The sequence below is a fragment of the Anopheles funestus genome (assembly GCF_943734845.2).
Source record: "Anopheles funestus chromosome X unlocalized genomic scaffold, idAnoFuneDA-416_04 X_unloc_26, whole genome shotgun sequence".
Classification (NCBI taxonomy): domain Eukaryota; kingdom Metazoa; phylum Arthropoda; class Insecta; order Diptera; family Culicidae; genus Anopheles; species Anopheles funestus.
The window spans coordinates 90,001-107,500 of NW_026045150.1; the positions used below are offsets into that span (position 1 = coordinate 90,001).

The 17,500-nt window shown below is 47.5% G+C and overlaps 1 long non-coding RNA gene and 1 other non-coding gene across 2 annotated transcripts; both read right to left on the bottom strand.

Annotated features, from left to right (window-relative positions):
* Nucleotides 1-554: 554 nt before the first annotated feature.
* Nucleotides 555-712, bottom strand: LOC125773287 (5.8S ribosomal RNA). The gene has a single exon (XR_007420011.1). It is a non-coding gene; the product is annotated as a 5.8S ribosomal RNA (ribosomal RNA).
* Nucleotides 713-752: 40 nt separating this feature from the next.
* Nucleotides 753-1,481, bottom strand: LOC125773258 (uncharacterized). The gene is made up of 2 exons (XR_007419991.1): nt 1,322-1,481; nt 753-911 (listed from the first exon to the last, which is right to left on the bottom strand). It is a non-coding gene; the product is annotated as an uncharacterized LOC125773258 (long non-coding RNA).
* Between the last annotated feature and the right edge of the window lie 16,019 nt (nt 1,482-17,500).

Sequence of the window (17,500 nt, forward strand, 5' to 3'; positions counted from 1 at the left end):
CACTCCAATAAGGACAACGAGTTCCGCTCGGCATCGTTTTGATTCGATCTCTCAACAACAACTCCCGGTCGACTTGGTCGACTTGGACCCACGATGTCTCCCCCCGAGCATGTCGAGCCAACTGCACCACTATTGTATTGGACAACATGTTCCCCTCGGGCATCGATGGGTTAATCATGCACCACTATTATAAAACCCTTTGACGTTTTCCCCCAAGCACGTTGATCCAGTATTACGACGGATACGGTCAACGAAATCTTGGACATCAAAGAGGTTTTCGATTGAATTTCCCCATGTTTCACAACGTACTCTTAGCGGTATCCTACGATACGTCTCACTCTATTTGTGTGTGTGCGCGTTTACGTGCGTGCGATTTATGCGGTTCACCCCTTTACTTTCAGCGCCCTGCGGTCCCAACAAAGGTCCCGAGCACGCCATTATGCACAGTGTGGAAGCGTGTTTCCCCCACGACACTAGACGGGCTGCTCGCCATAGTGTTCTATTGTGGCACGCTCCACCCTGAAGTTTGGTTTGTTGTATATCAAGGAATTGATAGGCACTCAAGAATGTGTGCATCGGCCGGGTTTAATCGTCCGACGCGCAATATGCGTTCAACTTATCGGTGTTCATGTGTCCTGCAGTTCACATTGTGACGCGCATTTAGCTGCGGTCTTCATCGATCCATGAGCCGAGTGATCCCCTGCCTAGGGTTTTATAGTAAGGTTCCCAATGTAACACAATCCCGGTGGTACGTCCAAAGACTAACTTTCTGACTAAGTTGTCTTTATTACCCAATAGTCCCAGGCCTTGTGACTTGTGGCTCATGTCTACGCCCATGGCCACCATTCGCTAAGATAGTTTTGAAGTCACTTTGAAGGCCCAGGAACAACTCTCTTAGCACATCGGTTAACCTGACGCCGCAGTCAACTCATGTGCTTGGATCGGATCGAGCTATTGAGTATTGGGCCTGCATACTCGCTCATCCGTATCCTTTGCGTACCGCCCCATGGCCCTTGTATGTCTGCACCACAGTTCCTGTTCGTTCCGTGCCTATGGCCGGATACGTATTGCACATCGGTATACCTGTCGCTACTCAGGCAACTCGTGTGCGTGGATTGGATCGAGAACATGGTGTGTGCCCCATGTTATAATTGATAGTCCATATCCACTTTATAGGTTAAAGTCATAAGTTGTGATTGCACAACCATTCTTCATAAGAGTTTAATCACTCTTCAACTAACTTTCGTTCTGGTGTCTTGGTATCAAATCGCGTAAGACACAAGATTCTACTGGCCAAATAGAATCTAGCACATTGGTTAACCTGGCGCCGCAGTCAACTCATGTGCTTGGATCGGATCGAGCTATTGAGTATTGGGCCTGCATACTCGCTCATCCGTATCCTTTGTGTACCGCCCCATGGCCCCGTCCTTAGAGTTAATGACTAATAGGCTTAACTCTTGTTTGTCTGCACCACAGTTCCCGTTCGTTCCGTGCCGTAGCCGGATACGTATTGCACACTAGTAGACACCGTAATCTGACGTATCTAACACACCACTATTGTAACTCGTCGTCGAAGGACCTTTCAAGTGCCTGATGGCCAGGGGAGCTCTTACACGGCACGGATACACAGTGATGCTCGCCCATCAAAGTGTACAACGATCGAGTTTGCTTAAGTGTCTGGGTACCTACACACCAGACACAATGCAATGGCCACGGATCCACACAAGGCACATCACATGCAGAAAGCTTCACCAGATTATGACACATACCACACTCTTGTAACTCGTCGTCGAAGGGGCGTTCAAAGTGCCTTACGGCTAGGGGAGATCTAGCACGGCACGGAGACACAGTGATGGTTGCCCATCAAAGTGTACAACGATCGAGTTTGCTTTCCGCGCAAGCGTTCTAAGTGTCTGGGTACCTACACACCAGACACAATGCAATGGCCACGGATCCACACAAGGCACATCACATGCAGAAAGCTTCACCAGATTCTGACACATACCACACACATGCAACTCGTCGTCGAAGGGGCGTTCAAGTGCCTTACGGCTAGGGGAGATCTAGCTCGGCACGGAGACACAGTGATGGTCACCCATCAAAGTGTACAACGAACGAGTTGGCTTTCAACAAATTCTGACACATAGCAAGCGAGCGACCGAGCTACACCGAAGGCAGCGCATGGTTGGTCACTCGCGGACGATCATCAGTAATGATCCTTCCGCAGGTTCACCTACGGAAACCTTGTTACGACTTTTACTTCCTCTAAATCATCAAGTTCGGTCAACTTCAGCCATGCCAGCTGCAGCTCACGAAGGAACCGCGGAAGGTAAGCCTCCAGAAACCTCACTAAATAATCCATCGGTAGTAGCGACGGGCGGTGTGTACAAAGGGCAGGGACGTAATCAGCACTAGCTAATGACTAGTGCTTACTAGAAATTCCAGGTTCATGGGGACCGTTGCAGTCCCCAATCCCGACTAGATGGGCATTTTAGTGATTTCCCGTTCCTCTCGGAATGGGGGCGCCTATTGGCGAGAACACGCTGCGACCCACATTGTAGCACGCGTGCAGCCCAGAACATCTAAGGGCATCACGGACCTGTTATCGCTCATTCTCAGCTTGCTAAACACAAGTTGTCCCGCTAAGCAGGGCAAACGTAGCCGACGACCGCCCGTGAAGGCGCCGCCCGGCTGTAACGTCAGGTGCGCCCGGAGGCGCACTGCTGACAGCGTTCTAGTTAGCATGTTTGAGTCACGTTCGTTATCGGAATTAACCAGACAAATCATTCCACGAACTAAGAACGGCCATGCACCACTACCCTTAAATTTGAGAAAGAGCTATCAATCTGTCTTACCTCGATAAGTTTGGACCTGGTAAATTTTCCCGTGTTGAGTCAAATTAAGCCGCAAGCTCCACTTCTTGTGGTGCCCTTCCGTCAATTCCTTTAAGTTTCAACTTTGCAACCATACTTCCCCCGGAACCCGATTTTGGTTTCCCGGAAGCGACTGAGAGCACCGAATAGGGGTAGCGTCTCCCAATTGCTAATTGGCATCGTTTACGGTTAGAACTAGGGCGGTATCTAATCGCCTTCGATCCTCTAACTTTCGTTCTTGATTAAAGAAAGCATCCATGGCAAACGCTTTCGCTTCAGTTGGTCCTACGACGGTCTACGAATTTCACCTCTCGCGCCGTAATACCAATGCCCCCAACTACTTCTGTTAATCATTACCTCTAGGTTTCTGACAAACCAACGAAATCGTATAAACCGAGGTCATATTCCATTATTCCATGCAAGATTATTCTCGGCCAACGCCAACCCCACGGGGGGGCCGGACGCTTTGTCTTAGCCTGCTTTGAGCACTCTAATTTGTTCAAGGTAAATGTGAGTATCTTGAGCACCATGAGGAGCCCGTGCCGGAGTTAACCGGTAGCACGGTACTCGTTCACAGAGTAACGCCCAAGTACACCATTGTGAGTCGCAGCCGTGAGCGCGCGCACGAACGGCCCCGGCGTGTAACCGGGCGCCCGTGGCGGTCACGTGTCTGGACGGGCAATCAACTTCGAACGTTTTAACCGCAACAACTTTAATATACGCTAGTGGAGCTGGAATTACCGCGGCTGCTGGCACCAGACTTGCCCTCCACTTGATCCTTGTTGAAGGATTTATACTCAACTCATTCCAATTATGGACCATCGTTAGAGAGGTCCATATTGTTATTTCTCGTCACTACCTCCCCGTACTGGGATTGGGTAATTTACGCGCCTGCTGCCTTCCTTGGATGTGGTAGCCATTTCTCAGGCTCCCTCTCCGGAATCGAACCCTGATTCCCCGTTACCCGTCGCAACCATGGTAGTCCTCTACACTACCATCAATAGTTGATAGGGCAGACATTTGAAAGATCTGTCGTCAGTCGACAAGCGACCATACGATCTGCGTCCTTATCCAGACTTCAACTCAAGCCGCCCGGAGGCGATTGGTTTAACTAATAAGTGCACCAGTTCAGCTACCCGCGAGGGCAACAGTCCCGGCATGTTGCATGTATTAGCTCTGGATTTTCCACAGTTATCCAAGTAACTAGTGGTAGGATGATCTTGTGAATTATAGCTGTTATACTGAGCCTTATGCGGTTTCACATTCATTTATGTTTGTACTTAGACATGCATGGCTTAACCTTTGAGACAAGCGTATATTACTGGTAGGATCAACCAGAATTCGTTCCACTACAGACACACACTCGCTTAGTGGGAAATAAATTTCCACACAACTCTCTCTCTCTAGAACCATATGGAATGGCTCTTTGGTGTTGGGTAAGGCACCAATTTGTTGGGGTGTAACGGTCACCACCAACTTTAAGTTTGTTAGGGCACAACGGAAACCACTAACTAAACTTTAGGAAACTAAATTTCCTCACACATTATCTCTCACCATATTAGCACTAGGTGCTATCCACGATTGTACAACGTTTCAACTCTTGAATCGACCGTAGGGCCGCGGAATTGCTTCCGGGCCCCTATTCTCGCTATTAATTGTTCATCTCTTTCAATACATCGAGTTCGTTCCATTGGGTAGTTCGCATGGCGAACGTTTTGATGCAGCCCCCTGGGGGACCACGGCACTTTACACCGGGTATGGTGTATGCGCAACCTACAGATAACAATAAACCCCTTATGCGTGTGTAAACCGATGTTGGGCTGCTCAACATCTTTCATGGTTACATCACTTGCACCAGAACCCACGGTGCCGATTTGGTAATATGTTGTACATTTACTCTCAAGATGTACGCTTCGGCCCCTTATTCAGGGGCTCAAGCTATTACCAGCAAGAACAATCCTCATCCAGACTTGAACTCGAAACACCTGGAGGCGAACGGTTTAACTAATAAGTGCACCAGTCTTGAATCCATGCGTCGGTGGAAACAATGCCGGCGTGTTGCATGTATTAGCTCTGAACTTAGCGAGTGATTGCCTTGCAGCTGTCATACTGAGCGTAGAGCGTGATTATCGCTCACTTGAACCATGTTGAATGGCTCTTTGGTGTAGGGTAAGGCACCAATTTGTTGGGGCGTAACGGTCACCACCAACTTAAGACTTGCTTATAGGTATTTCAACGTTTTCAACTCTTAAATCGACCGTGTTTCATTATCATCTCTTCTTCTTATTAAATGCATAGAGTTCGTTCCATTGGGTAGTTCGCGTGGCGAACGGTTTGATGCAGCCCCCCCGGGGGGGACCACGGCACTTTACACCGGGCATGGTGTATGCGCAACCTACAGATCACCAATATATTTGTGATCGATAATGCACACTTCTTACACGACTGACCAGTCGACAGCGCTGCCTTCCTATTATGCGTGTGTAAACCGATGTTGGGCTGCTCAACATCTTTCACGGTTACATCACTTGCACCCGAACCCATGGTGCCGATTTGGTAATATGTTGTACATGGTCTCAAGATGTACGCTTCGACCCCTTATTCAGGGGCTCAAGCTATTACCAGCAAGATCAATCCTCATCCAGACTTGAACTCGAAACACCCGGAGGCGAACGGTTTAACTAATAAGTGCACCAGTCTTGAATCCATGCGTCGGTGGAAACAATGCCGGCATGTTGCATGTATTAGCTCTGAACATAGCGAGTGATTGCCTTGTAGCTGTCGAACTGAGCGTAGAATGTGATTATCGCTCACTTGAAAGGGTCAAGCCCTTTCGAGTCGTCCGGTTTTTACGCCAGACGACTCGGTTCACCATCTTTCGGGAAGGGACCGTCTCGGTCGCAAGCTGCTCCGGTCCCTAAACAACCTGCGACAAATGATAGGAAATGCCGACATCAACACGTGTTCAGTTTGGTTTATCGCTCATAGGTCTTTTTGACCATCGATCCCTGATTATAACTCTCAATTAAACAGTCAGGAGAGTAAGGCATGCCCATCGATATCTCATCGACAGGCGATACCGCAAGAACGGCCAACGACACATCAGGTGATCGATTATTGCTACGACTTTTGCTTAATCGTTTCCACTCCTTAGAGAAAGAAACCCCCGGGGACCGTCTCGGTCGCAAGCTGCTCCGGTCCCTAAACAACCTGCGACAAATGATAGGAAATGCCGACATCAATACGTGTTCAGTTTGGTTTATCGCTCATTGGTCTGTTTGACCATCGATCCCTGATTAAACTCTCAGTAATCCAGTCGGGAGAGTAAGGCATGCCCATCGATATCTCATCGACAGGCGATACCGCTTGAACGGCCAACGACACATCAGAGGATCGTATCTTGCTACAACTTTTGCTTAATCGTTTCTTCTCCTTGGAGAAAGAAACCCCCGGGGACCGTCTCGGCCGCAAGCTGCTCCGGTCCCTAAACAACCTGCGGCATCAAATGATAGGAAAAGCCGACATCAATACGTGTTCAGTTTGGTTTATCGCTCATTGGTCTGTTTGACCATCGATCCCTGATTAATACTCTCAATTAGAAGGTCGGTAGAGTAAGGCATGCCCATCGATATCTCATCGACAGGCGATACCGCATGAACGGCCAACGACACATCAGAGGATCGTATCTTGCTACAACTCTTGCTTAATAGTTTCCACTCCTTGGAGAAAGAAACCCCCGGGGACCGTCTCGGCCGCAAGTTGCTCCGGTCCCTAAACAACCTGCGGCATCAAATGATAGGAAAAGCCGACATCAATACGTGTTCAGTTTGGTTTATCGCTCATAGGTCTGTTTGACCATCGATCCTAGAATTCAACTTTCGAGTAAGGCATGCCCGTCGATATCTCATCGATAGGCGATACCGGTAGAACGGCCAACGACACAAATGTAGGATCGCATTTACTCTTCCTTGGATGGATAACCAATACCCTAGGACCTTTTCATCGCGAGCTGCTCCGGTCCTCAAACAACTCGCGAACCACCGATAGGATGATATTAGGAATGGCCGACTTTCATCCTTTAACTCTCAGTTCTGCTTACCAAAACATAGGTACTTGGACCTTAAAGACCACTATATGTTCCCCGATCGGGGGCAATCGGAACGTCTATCCATCATCAACATCGTTTCACTCATTCCGAACCACCAAATTGGACAGACAGTACCATATTCACCAACCGATTGCTTCAACTTCGCAAACTGTATGGTAAGTTCTACTAATTTCACATCTTACCATCGACTAATAGTGCATAAATCCACTTGGAAATCACTTTTCCTTGGTCCTCGGACCTTCTACGACAACGTCCAACAAATATCCGAAGTCGTTTCCCAACTTAGACCAAGCATTTCGTATCTTTACTTCTAATCGATTTTTTCTCTCATAATTGACGATCAAAATCTAAAAACCACATTTTGAGCCAGAAGCAGTCGTCCGATCGTCCTGGGGGTAGTCTCAATCGATTTAGAAGGGCCCAATTCATAAAGATACGTACTCAGTCAAATTCATGCTTCTGGCTCACCTACCCCCTATATAGAAAACGAAAGCGTACAGGCGTGGAAAACGTGCCATTTTTCTCCATCACGGACTTTTTTTTTTCTCGTTGCACCGACTCTAGTAAAAAAGTGAAATTTTTTACTAGTTACCAACTTTTGCAAATTATCATCGGATATCACTTTTCATGGTCTATAGTAAGTTCTTATCACGTTTTAGTAGTTTTTGAAAAAAAAATTTTTTTGAACTTTTCAAAATTTTTCAAAACAAAGTTTTTGTAGGCGGTTTTGTGTATGGAGGGTTACTAGTCTCGGGGTCACTGTTTGACCAAAAAACCACTATATATCATTCGAAAGGTAATTTCAAGGGCTACAAAAAATTGTTCTACGACACCCCCTTCCGACGTCTAGTATTCGAGTTATTGGCCAAAAACCATTACTTGAGCGATTTTTCGTTCAGGGTACCCGACTCTAGTAAAAAAGTGAAATTTTTCTCGATTGACCAAGTGTTGCAAATGACCATCGGATTTCACTTTTTATGGTCTATAGTGAGTTCTGATCACGATTTGGTACTTTTTGAAAAAATTTTTTTGACGCACTTTTCAAAATTTTGCAAAACCAAAACTTTTTAGGCGGTTTTGTGTATGGAGGGTTACTAGTCTCGGGGTCACTTTTTGACCAAAAAACCACTATATATCATTCGAAAGGTAATTTCAAGGGCTACAAAAAATTGTTCTACGGCACCCCCCTCCGACGTCTAGTATTCGAGTTATTGGCCAAAAACCGCAACTATAGCGGTTTTTCGTACAGGGTACCCGACTCTAGTAAAATGATGCGATTTTTACTAGTCTAGGAACTTTTTGGTCAAAAAATCAAGTATATGTCATTCGATAGATAATTTCAAGGGCTACAAAAAATTGTTCTACGGCACCCCCCTCCGACGTCTAGTATTCGAGTTATTGGCCAAAAACCGCAACTATAGCGGTTTTTCGTACAGGGTACCCGACTCTAGTAAAATGATGCGATTTTTACTAGTCTAGGAACTTTTTGGTCAAAAAATCAAGTATATGTCATTCGATAGATAATTTCAAGGGCTACCAAAAATTGTTCTACGGCACCCCCCTCCGACGCCTAGTATTCGAGTTATTAGCCAAAAACCGCAACTATAGCGGTTTTTCGTCCAGGGTACCCGACTCTAGTAAAATGATGCGATTTTTACTAGTCTAGGGAACTTTTTGGCCAAAAATCAAGTATATGTCATTCGATAGATAATTTCAAGGGCTACCAAAAATTGTTCCACGACACCCCCCTGCGACGTCTAGTATTCGAGTTATTAGCCAAAAACCGCAATTATAGCGGTTTTTCGTCCAGGGTACCCGACTCTAGTAAAATGATGCGATTTTTACTAGTCTAGGGAACTTTTTGGCCAAAAATCAAGTATATGTCATTCGATAGATAATTTCAAGGGCTACCAAAAATTGTTCCACGACACCCCCCTGCGACGTCTAGTATTCGAGTTATTAGCCAAAAACCGCAATTATAGCGGTTTTTCGTCCAGGGTACCCGACTCTAGTAAAATGATGCGATTTTTACTAGTCTAGGGAACTTTTTGGCCAAAAATCAAGTATATGTCATTCGATAGATAATTTCAAGGGCTACCAAAAATTGTTCCATGACACCCCCCTGCGACGTCTAGTATTCGAGTTATGGGCCAAAAACCATTCATACTTGAGCATTTTGCTCATTTTGCCTGTACGGGTACCGGGGACTAGTAAAATCAGGCCAATTTTACTAGAGTAGGGGTCCTTTTTGGTCAAAAAAACAACTTTTGCTCGTTCGATAGGGAATCGATAGGGCAACAAAAAATCGTTCTACGACCCCCCCTTCCGATGTCTAGTATTCGAGTTATGGGCCAAAAACAGTTTATAGCTAATTTTTCACTCGATTTTTCACCAAGTATCGCACATTACTCCGGTTCTATGCATTGGATCGTCAATCTTTAAGATTTTATGGGTAGTTCCAACTGTTTGCTACATTTCATCCATACATCACGAACCGATTCAATGTCTGTGGTAGAAGTTATTAGAGGAATAAAAAAATTTACCCTTGGCTTTGGACCGTACAAGTTTACCCATTTGTGGCCCGTATTTGCCCCATAGCTCCGCCGGTATCCAAGATATCGCCACACTTTCTTCTGGCCATGGGTAGATGGCACTTGTGGCTAGATTTCTTCCATGCACCACTAATCGCTACCATGTCTGTGGCCGGAGCTATTCACGAAAGCGCCTCGCGCACTTGGTCGGATTTTTGGTCCAACTTCACCATTTTTGGCCCATATTTGCCCCATAGCTCCGCCGGTATCCAAGATAGCGCCACACTTTCTTCTGGCCATGGGTAGATGGCACTTGTGGCTAGATTTCTTCCATGCACCACTAATCGCTACCATGTCTGTGGCCGGAGCTATTCGACGAACAACCATCGCATTTACCTAGGTACTTTTTCGGATTTTTGGTCCAACTTGCACCATTTTTGGCCCATATTTGCCCCATAGCTCCGCCGGTATCCAAGATATGGCCACACTTTCTTCTGGCCATGGGTAGATGGCACTTGTGGCTAGATTTCTTCCATGCACCACTAATCGCTACCATGTCTGTGGCCGGAGCTATTCACGAAAGCGCCTCGCGCACTTGGTCGGATTTTTGGTCCAACTTGCACCATTTTTGGCCCATATTTGCCCCATAGCTCCGCCGGTATCCAAGATATGGCCACACTTTCTTCTGGCCATGGGTAGATGGCACTTGTGGCTAGATTTCTTCCATGCACCACTAATCGCTACCATGTCTGTGGCCGGAGCTATTCGACGAACAACCATCGCATTTACCTAGGTACTTTTTCGGATTTTTGGTCCAACTTGCACCATTTTTGGCCCATATTTGCCCCATAGCTCCGCCGGTATCCAAGATATGGCCACACTTTCTTCTGGCCATGGGTAGATGGCACTTGTGGCTAGATTTCTTCCATGCACCACTAATCGCTACCATGTCTGTGGCCGGAGCTATTCACGAAAGCGCCTCGCGCACTTGGTCGGATTTTTGGTCCACCTGGCACCATTGTTGGCCCGTATTTGCCCCATAGCTCCGCCGGTATCCAAGATATGGCCACACTTTCTTCTGGCCATGGGTAGATGGCACTTGTGGCTAGATTTCTTCCATGCACCACTAATCGCTACCATGTCTGTGGCCGGAGCTATTCACGAAAGCGCCTCGCGCACTTGGTCGGATTTTTGGTCCACCTGGCACCATTGTTGGCCCGTATTTGCCCCATAGCTCCGCCGGTATCCAAGATATGGCCACACTTTGTTCTGGCCATGGGTAGATGGCACTTGTGGCTAGATTTCTTCCATGCACCACTAATCGCTACCATGTCTCTGGCCGGAGCTATTCGACGAACAACCATCGCATTTACCTAGGTACTTTTTCGGATTTTTGGTCCAACTTGCACCATTTTTGGCCCATATTTGCCCCATAGCTCCGCCGGTATCCAAGATATGGCCACACTTTCTTCTGGCCATGGGTAGATGGCACTTGTGGCTAGATTTCTTCCATGCACCACTAATCGCTACCATGTCTGTGGCCGGAGCTATTCACGAAAGCGCCTCGCGCACTTGGTCGGATTTTTGGTCCACCTGGCACCATTGTTGGCCCGTATTTGCCCCATAGCTCCGCCGGTATCCAAGATATGGCCACACTTTCTTCTGGCCATGGGTAGATGGCACTTGTGGCTAGATTTCTTCCATGCACTACTAATCGCTACCATGTCTCTGGCCGGAGCTATTCACGAAAGCGCCTCGCGCACTTGGTCGGATTTTTGGTCCAACTTGCACCATTTTTGGCCCATATTTGCCCCATAGCTCCGCCGGTATCCAAGATATGGCCACACTTTCTTCTGGCCATGGGTAGATGGCACTTGTGGCTAGATTTCTTCCATGCACCACTAATCGCTACCATGTCTGTGGCCGGAGCTATTCACGAAAGCGCCTCGCGCACTTGGTCGGATTTTTGGTCCAACTTGCACCATTTTTGGCCCATATTTGCCCCATAGCTCCGCCGGTATCCAAGATATGGCCACACTTTCTTCTGGCCATGGGTAGATGGCACTTGTGGCTAGATTTCTTCCATGCACCACTAATCGCTACCATGTCTGTGGCCGGAGCTATTCGACGAACAACCATCGCATTTACCTAGGTACTTTTTCGGATTTTTGGTCCAACTTGCACCATTTTTGGCCCATATTTGCCCCATAGCTCCGCCGGTATCCAAGATATGGCCACACTTTCTTCTGGCCATGGGTAGATGGCACTTGTGGCTAGATTTCTTCCATGCACCACTAATCGCTACCATGTCTGTGGCCGGAGCTATTCACGAAAGCGCCTCGCGCACTTGGTCGGATTTTTGGTCCACCTGGCACCATTGTTGGCCCGTATTTGCCCCATAGCTCCGCCGGTATCCAAGATATGGCCACACTTTCTTCTGGCCATGGGTAGATGGCACTTGTGGCTAGATTTCTTCCATGCACTACTAATCGCTACCATGTCTGTGGCCGGAGCTATTCACGAAAGCGCCTCGCGCACTTGGTCGGATTTTTGGTCCAACTTGCACCATTTTTGGCCCATATTTGCCCCATAGCTCCGCCGGTATCCAAGATATGGCCACACTTTCTTCTGGCCATGGGTAGATGGCACTTGTGGCTAGATTTCTTCCATGCACCACTAATCGCTACCATGTCTGTGGCCGGAGCTATTCACGAAAGCGCCTCGCGCACTTGGTCGGATTTTTGGTCCACCTGGCACCATTGTTGGCCCGTATTTGCCCCATAGCTCCGCCGGTATCCAAGATATGGCCACACTTTGTTCTGGCCATGGGTAGATGGCACTTGTGGCTAGATTTCTTCCATGCACCACTAATCGCTACCATGTCTCTGGCCGGAGCTATTCGACGAACAACCATCGCATTTACCTAGGTACTTTTTCGGATTTTTGGTCCAACTTGTACCATTTTTGGCCCATATTTGCCCCATAGCTCCGCCGGTATCCAAGATATGGCCACACTTTCTTCTGGCCATGGGTAGATGGCACTTGTGGCTAGATTTCTTCCATGCACCACTAATCGCTACCATGTCTGTGGCCGGAGCTATTCACGAAAGCGCCTAGCGCACTTGGTCGGATTTTTGGTCCAACTTCACCATTTTTGGCCCATATTTGCCCCATAGCTCCGCCGGTATCCAAGATATGGCCACACTTTCTTCTGGCCATGGGTAGATGGCACTTGTGGCTAGATTTCTTCCATGCACCACTAATCGCTACCATGTCTGTGGCCGGAGCTATTCGACGAACAACCATCGCATTTACCTAGGTACTTTTTCGGATTTTTGGTCCAACTTGCACCATTTTTGGCCCGTATTTGCCCCATAGCTCCGCCGGTATCCAAGATAGCGCCACACTTTCTTCTGGCCATGGGTAGATGGCACTTGTGGCTAGATTTCTTCCATGCACCACTAATCGCTACCATGTCTGTGGCCGGAGCTATTCACGAAAGCGCCTAGCGCACTTGGTCGGATTTTTGGTCCAACTTCACCATTTTTGGCCCATATTTGCCCCATAGCTCCGCCGGTATCCAAGATATGGCCACACTTTCTTCTGGCCATGGGTAGATGGCACTTGTGGCTAGATTTCTTCCATGCACCACTAATCGCTACCATGTCTGTGGCCGGAGCTATTCGACGAACAACCATCGCATTTACCTAGGTACTTTTTCGGATTTTTGGTCCAACTTGCACCATTTTTGGCCCGTATTTGCCCCATAGCTCCGCCGGTATCCAAGATAGCGCCACACTTTCTTCTGGCCATGGGTAGATGGCACTTGTGGCTAGATTTCTTCCATGCACCACTAATCGCTACCATGTCTGTGGCCGGAGCTATTCACGAAAGCGTCTCGCGCACTTGGTCGGATTTTTGGTCCAACTTCACCATTTTTGGCCCATATTTGCCCCATAGCTCCGCCGGTATCCAAGATATGGCCACACTTTCTTCTGGCCATGGGTAGATGGCACTTGTGGCTAGATTTCTTCCATGCACCACTAATCGCTACCATGTCTGTGGCCGGAGCTATTCGACGAACAACCATCGCATTTACCTAGGTACTTTTTCGGATTTTTGGTCCAACTTGCACCATTTTTGGCCCATATTTGCCCCATAGCTCCGCCGGTATCCAAGATATGGCCACACTTTCTTCTGGCCATGGGTAGATGGCACTTGTGGCTAGATTTCTTCCATGCACCACTAATCGCTACCATGTCTCTGGCCGGAGCTATTCGACGAACAACCATCGCATTCACCTTCTCGTTGCACTTCTTCGGGAATTTGGTGCAACCAAGTTTTCACTATAACTTGGTCATTTTCCGTCCATCGGACATGCGGTTTTGGGTGTCGATACTTGACACCGCGCGCTACAATATGTTCCTCCACGACCATGTGGTCCGATGCTTCCAACAGGAGCTATTCGAGGAGTACCGATTTTTCACCATTAAAAATGCTCAATTTTGCACCAACTTTTGCCTATAACTCAGGCTGTATCGATCGGATCTTCAATCTTGAAAAAGTTTTGGATAGGTGGCACCAAATGCTACATTTCGTTCTTCCACGTCAACTTTGTCCGATGTCTAGCAAAAAAGTTATTCGCGAACCAAGTCCAGAACCCATGCAATGGCTGCCCTCATTGCATACATCACGGCGGTTAACTCTCGTTACTCTATACCGTGGACTTGGTACTTTTTCAGGCATTCGTTGCTACTTCTCGGTTCATGATATTCGTTTACGGTCTTCACTAGGGCATTTGGTGCTCCTTATCGGTTCATGATATTCGTTTACGGTCTTCACTAGGGCATTTGGTGCTCCTTATCGGTTCATGATATTCGTTTACGGTCTTCACTAGGGCATTTGGTGCTCCTTATCGGTTCATGATATTCGTTTACGGTCTTCACTAGGGCATTTGGTGCTCCTTATCGGTTCATGATATTCGTTTACGGTCTTCACTAGGGCATCTGGTAATGGGCTTCCCACTTTCTACTGATCGATCCATACTCACTTGCGTGCACCTAGCCTAGGAAGGTTTCCTATGGCTTCCCATCTTTCTACTGATCGATCCATACTCACTTGCGTGCACCTAGCCTAGGAAGGTTTCCTATGGCTTCCCATCTTTCTACTGATCGATCCATACTCACTTGCGTGCACCTAGCCTAGGAAGGTTTCCTATGGCTTCCCATCTTTCTACTGATCGATCCATACTCACTTGCGTGCACCTAGCCTAGGAAGGTTTCCTATGGCTTCCCATCTTTCTACTGATCGATCCATACTCACTTGCGTGCACCTAGCCTAGGAAGGTTTCCTATGGCTTCCCATCTTTCTACTGATCGATCCATACTCACTTGCGTGCACCTAGCCTAGGAAGGTTTCCTATGGCTTCCCATCTTTCTACTGATCGATCCATACTCACTTGCGTGCACCTAGCCTAGGAAGGTTTCCTATGGCTTCCCATCTTTCTACTGATCGATCCATACTCACTTGCGTGCACCTAGCCTAGGAAGGTTTCCTATGGCTTCCCATCTTTCTACTGATCGATCCATACTCACTTGCGTGCACCTAGCCTAGGAAGGTTTCCTATGGCTTCCCATCTTTCTACTGATCGATCCATACTCACTTGCGTGCACCTAGCCTAGGAAGGTTTCCTATGGCTTCCCATCTTTCTACTGATCGATCCATACTCACTTGCGTGCACCTAGCCTAGGAAGGTTTCCTTGGGCTTCCCATCTTTCTACTGATCGATCCATACTCACTTGCGTGCACCTAGCCTAGGAAGGTTTCCTATGGCTTCCCATCTTTCTACTGATCGATCCATACTCACTTGCGTGCACCTAGCCTAGGAAGGTTTCCTATGGCTTCCCATCTTTCTACTGATCGATCCATACTCACTTGCGTGCACCTAGCCTAGGAAGGTTTCCTATGGCTTCCCATCTTTCTACTGATCGATCAATACTCCCTTGCGTGCACCTAGCCTAGGAAGGTTTCCTATGGCTTCCCATCTTTCTACTGATCGATCCATACTCACTTGCGTGCACCTAGCCTAGGAAGGTTTCCTATGGCTTCCCATCTTTCTACTGATCGATCCATACTCACTTGCGTGCACCTAGCCTAGGAAGGTTTCCTATGGCTTCCCATCTTTCTACTGATCGATCCATACTCACTTGCGTGCACCTAGCCTAGGAAGGTTTCCTTGGGCTTCCCATCTTTCTACTGATCGATCCATACTCACTTGCGTGCACCTAGCCTAGGAAGGTTTCCCTTTGGTACCGACTTCCATCTACGCACTCGATATAACCTAGGTACTTGGTACCGATGATGGTTAACACTCAAGCATTTCTTGCATCCTGCGTGCAAGGTACCAATTTTCACTTCTCAGGTGCGTTTATGAGCCCGCATTAATCCAATATCGCTCTGATGGCCTTTCTTATTATTTCATCCGATAGCCCTTGCCAAAAGCTACCAAAAGTTCCTCCACGGCCATGTGCTCCGACGCTTAGTTTAGGAAATATTCGAAAAAATTCAAAATAGGAAGCATTTTCTTATTGGAAAATCACCTTAAATCGATGGCCATTTTTTGGGCAAAAACTTTAACGTCTTCCCGACTTTGCGGGAATTGCGAATTTTAGGCACCCAGAGAAAATCTTTTACTTTAAGGGGGCGGCCGCGAAGTTGCCCAAAGTCTCGGACACAAAAATTCTCAAGTTCCCCACTCTAGTAAATCGCCCTATGAGTATCTCCTGGCCCGCGAGCTCTGCGAGCGGGCCAGCTTCGGCGATTTTTGCCTTTTCGCCTAGGCGGTTCTTCTACGAAATTGGTCCACAGCTTTTGCTCAGAAAGCTAGCATTTGTTGCAACAGTTAGGTACTTGGTACCACATTTTGGTATCCATTTGGGCATTTGTGGCAACTACTCGGTACTTTGGCCCACATTTCGCTCTACTCGGGCTTCTATGGTGGTACTTGTCGGTACTTCTGGCCAACTTAGGCCAATTGGGTGCAACTTGTGGGTACTCTGTGGGTACTTTAGGGCGTATTGTGTCTTTCGGGTGAACCTTCGCTATACTTCATGGGTACTGATGGCCAACTTAGGAACATTCAGTGCAACCTTTGGGCCTAAGGAAATTTGTCCAACTCTTTGGACTTAGAAAATTTTCTGGACTTAGAAAATTTTCTGGACTTGTAAAAATTTTCAAATGTTCAATTTGGCCCACATTTCGCTCTACTCGGGCCTCTATGGTGCTACTTGGCGGTACTTTTGGCCAACTTAGGCCAATTGGGTGCTCTTTGTGGGTACTCTATCGGTACTTTTGGCCAACTTAGGCCAATGGGGTGCTATATGTGGGTGCTCTATCGGTACTTTTGGCCATGTTAGGCCCATTCGGTGCTATTTGTGGGTACTCTATCGGTACTTTTGGCCATGTTAGGCCCATTCGGTGCTATTTGTGGGTACTCTATCAGTACTTTTGGCCAACTTAGGCCAACTCAGTGCTACTTGTGGGTACTCTATCGGTACTTTTGGCCAACTTAGGCCAACGCGGTGCTATTTGTGGGTACTCTATCGGTACTTTTGGCCAACTTAGGCCCATTCGGTGCTATTTGTGGGTACTCTATCGGTACTTTTGGCCAACATAGGCCAATTGGGTGCTCTTTGTGGGTACTCTATCGGTACTTTTGGCCATGTTAGGCCCATTCGGTGCTATTTGTGGGTACTCTATCAGTACTTTTGGCCAACTTAGGCCAACTCAGTGCTACTTGTGGGTACTCTATCGGTACTTTTGGCCAACTTAGGCCAACGCGGTGCTATTTGTGAGTACTCTATCGGTACTTTTGGCCATCTTAGGCCCATTCGGTGCTATTTGTGGGTACTCTATCGGTACTTTTGGCCAACATAGGCCAATTGGGTGCTACTTGTGGGTGCTCTATCGGTACTTTTGGCCAACTTAGG